The sequence below is a fragment of the Rhipicephalus sanguineus genome, chromosome 4, assembly GCF_013339695.2.
Source record: "Rhipicephalus sanguineus isolate Rsan-2018 chromosome 4, BIME_Rsan_1.4, whole genome shotgun sequence".
In the NCBI taxonomy this organism is placed as follows: Eukaryota; Metazoa; Arthropoda; class Arachnida; order Ixodida; family Ixodidae; genus Rhipicephalus; species Rhipicephalus sanguineus.
Genome location: NC_051179.1, coordinates 67,341,137 through 67,345,332, shown reverse-complemented (window position 1 = coordinate 67,345,332; position 4,196 = coordinate 67,341,137). Strand labels below are relative to the sequence as shown.

Sequence of the window (4,196 nt, the reverse complement as noted above, 5' to 3'; positions counted from 1 at the left end):
TTTTGCGTGTGCGCCAGTCCCTGTCGTGATGATGGTGCCCGAAGCGAACACAACCATGATCCACTTTTCTAGAAAATTGTTGTGGAGCTCTTAAGTGCAGCATATCAGTAAAACATACACATGCGAGGCAGGCCCGTAGCCAGGGGGAAGGGGGGGGGGGCAGGGAGCCCGCCCCCGAAAAATATTTTTGGCTACGGGCCTGATGCGAGGGAAAGAACGAGATTTATTAAAAACTTCATTTTTCTGAGTGCTTTCAGCATAGGCAAAACGAACCGAAGGTTGGTGCGCTGCTTAAAGGAGGTTGGCGGAGATCCCTTGTGATGCTGCGGCCTTGAGTGAGCGAGCTTTACCTGCTATGGCAGGTAAAGCTCGCGCATTGGCATTCCTTCTGTAGAAGAAATGCCATTTTAGCGTCGAGGCAGCGCAATCTTTTTGTCACGAATCTATATTCTGTTAAACATTTGTTAATGACAATACCTTGATGAGGTGACTAAATGTCAAAGTATGCTGTGGAAAGTGAAAAATAGGGTTAAACACTTGTGGAATTAAAGTGTGCCGTAGTCATACACCTGTACATGCGAATCCGCTGATGATTGTCTTATTTTGTACTTGCCATGTTTGTGGTCAAGCGGATTTGCAAGCATTACACGTTCACAATGCGCAGAATAGTTTATTTAAAACGAAAAACACAAAGCTCCTACACATCCTCGGTGCTTCCTTCAAACGCGCAATACCTTGCGGCTTAGCGGCTTATTTATTAGTTTTTTACGGTAATCCACTCTGTCTGTAATGGTTGTGGCAATATTTGAAAATAGGGGTCTTATAAATTTGTTGGCAACTATTGAAAAAGTCACCGATGAATGATCATCTCTTTCTGGGCAAGCAAAAAGAGGACAGCTCAGTAAGAGAGATCAGAGCTCTCAACCTTTTGCACACATCTTCCTTGCCAATGTGTGGCAGTGCGATGTCAACGGCCTTTTTCACGTTAACCAAGACAGCAACAAACTCGGGCTTCGGGAACACTAAAGCACCTCTTGTCTGCTGACTAATGAGTCCCATCACAGTTGATCTAGACGGTCCTCATGTATGTAGGCTTGGGCAGGCGTTGCATGTCCGGCGTTCCCCGACAGCCTTTGCAATAAAACCGGCAATGTGTGCTACTGCGGAATTTTCCACGATAGGGGGTGGTGGTAGCACTGAAAAAAAGATGTTCATGTGAGATGCCTAATAAAGGCGCATAGTACCAATTATCAGTTTAAAAAAGTCTGATCAGGCAAACATCGTTTAAATTAATGTGCTTGTGCGGAAATTTGCGGACTCTTAATGTGCGGAAATTAGGGAAATTAATGTGCGGAAATTGGGGGACCCTTAAGCTTCGCCTTTGAGTTAAACGCGACAGCGATATCCACGCACGTACACACATACAGACACACACATACACACATTATCGCCTTCTCAATCGCTAGCGTGCCTTCGCTTCTCGGTGAACACCTATCCTTATCGCATCTACCTCGAATTTTCGCCAGACGCCGCCGCCGACACCGGAATTACTGCGAAACGAGCGCTTTAATAAGTGGTCATTGCGCGACCGACCTTTCGCTGATTCGCAGGCGACAAGCGTCGCTCATCGCTGTCGTGTTCAGATTCGCCTACTTAAAGAAGAACGTCGCATTCGCATCACTGTCGTATTGTGGGAACTTCAGAATGCAAAGAGACATGCCCACAGCAAAATGTTGCCTGTCATCGGCAAGGTGAAAATGACTACAGCATTAGCATTAGCACAATTTAGTTTTCCAGCAACGTGATGCTCTTAAGACAGCGCTCAACCGCAGAACATAGCTATGTAATGTCGACGACGACGAAATGCATTTCCGTTAAAAAGAAAAAGCATGGCGAACGCCAATACAGGCGGCCGTGGGAGAAACGAGCGCCGAAGCAAAGAATGAGAAGCGCGGCAAATCACGTAGTCGGCACAATACATGTGTCATGGCATTTGAACGCGCCGCGCCACACGAAGTCGCCTAAGCACGCTGCTTGCCTCTATCTCGATCGTAATATGCTACAGATAACATCACTCACTGTGTAAAGACCGATTAAGAATACATAACAGCGTACCTTGATTCCAGTCAGCACGTGCACAACGTCCACTGCGCATTTCTCCAAGCACGTGTGCGACTGTCTACGACGCGGCCAGCGTGCCATCGTCCGCAGGGGGTTAAAGCCCCTTGATCTAGAAAGTAGCGACACTCTCCTCCGCGCGCGCGTTTTCCTCCTCAATTCTCCTCGGATTTCTCCCCTCCCCTTGCCGGCGCGCTGCGCAAGGCACGCTGAACCCTCCACTGGCTCGCCGCAGCCGCATTAAAATCACTGCGCGCGCTTGTTTAATCGGCCCCTTGAAGCGTCAAATGAGAACCTGTTCCTTAAGCAATAGTCATGACGAAAGTGGGCTTCCGATAGAACAAAGTGACAAATATATTTTTAAAGACGCTTCGATATATGCAAATAAGCGCTTCGAAAAAAATGAGTATATCAACTGGCGGCTGAGCGGTTTACCTTCCCGTCGCCGCCTCGGCCGTCCTTAACGCGGTGTATTAACGCATATAATGTAACCAGCATAAAGTATAGGCGAGAATTTTTTTCATAATTGTGGTCTTGATGAGCTAAAAGAAGGCACCCAAGAAGGAATGTGGTGGTTTACTTAAATTGGGCCAAATGAGTGAGCCCGAAGCCTTTTTGTGTCAATGCCGCTGTCAGACACGCACGCACGCACACGATGCATGCACGCAGGCACACACACACACGCTTATACACACGTGATAAAGACACGCACATACGTACACACACGGACATGCATACACACGCGATACAGACACGCACACACAGATACACGCGATCATACGCACGGGATACAGGCACGCACGCTCATACACACGCAATATAGATACGCACATCCATACACAGGCGCGTACACACGTGTTACAGACACACGTGCGTGGACATGCGAACAGACACGCACGCACTTACATACACATGCGCATACACACGCGATATAGACACGCACGCACGCACATACATACATACATACGCACGCGATACAGACACGCACGCTCATACATACACACGCGATACAGACACGCTCGCTCATACATACATACACACGCGATACAGACACGCGCACACATACATACATACATACACACGCGATACAGACACGCACGCTCATACATACATATAGACACGCGATACAGACACGCACGCTCATACATACACACGCGATACAGACACGCACGCTCAACATATATACACACGCGACACAGACACGCACGCACATACATACACACGTGATACAGACACGCACGCACATACATACACACGCGATACAGGCACGCACGCTCATACATACATACACACGCGATACAGACACGCACGCTCATACATACACACGCGATACAGACACGCACGCTCATACATACATACACACGCGATACAGACACGCACGCTCATACATACATACACACGCGATACAGACACGCATGCTCATACATACATACAAACGCGATACAGACACGCACGCACATACATACCTACACACGCGATACAGACACGCACGCACATACATACACACGCAATGCAGACACGCACGCTATGCAGACACGCACATACATACACACGCGATGCAGACACGCACGCGATACTGACACGCAGGCACACATACACACGCGATACAGACACACACGCACATACACAGCGATACAGAAACGCACGCGCATGCACAAGTGATACAGAGTACAGACACGCACGCGCAGGCGCACGCATACACATACGTGCGCACACGCACAAACACCGCGAATACACAAACGCACGCACATGCACTCACCCGTTAACACGTGCGCACACGCACATACAAACGCAGGCGCACATATGCGCACATACAAACACGCATACACCAGCACACACCCGTACACACACGCCTGGAGGGTTGACGCCTGGAGGGTTCATGGCGGGCGTGAGCAGCTGAAAGCGCGCGAAGTTTGCTTGCGCTCGCTTCTCGTGACGTCAGGGTCACCTGACTGGGAGCTATCGCGCGTCGCAGCCGTTCAGCGTTGCGGATGCGCCGGCTCCGCGAAAGCGAGGGTGAAAAAAGAGGAGGTTGACGGCGCGGCGAGGATGAGCCGGCGTGGATAAAGGAGCGTCGC

At 49.6% G+C, this 4,196-nt stretch overlaps 1 pseudogene; it reads right to left on the bottom strand.

Annotated features, from left to right (window-relative positions):
- Positions 1-719: 719 nt before the first annotated feature.
- On the bottom strand, positions 720-1,215 carry LOC125758234 (uncharacterized; annotated as a pseudogene).
- Between the last annotated feature and the right edge of the window lie 2,981 nt (positions 1,216-4,196).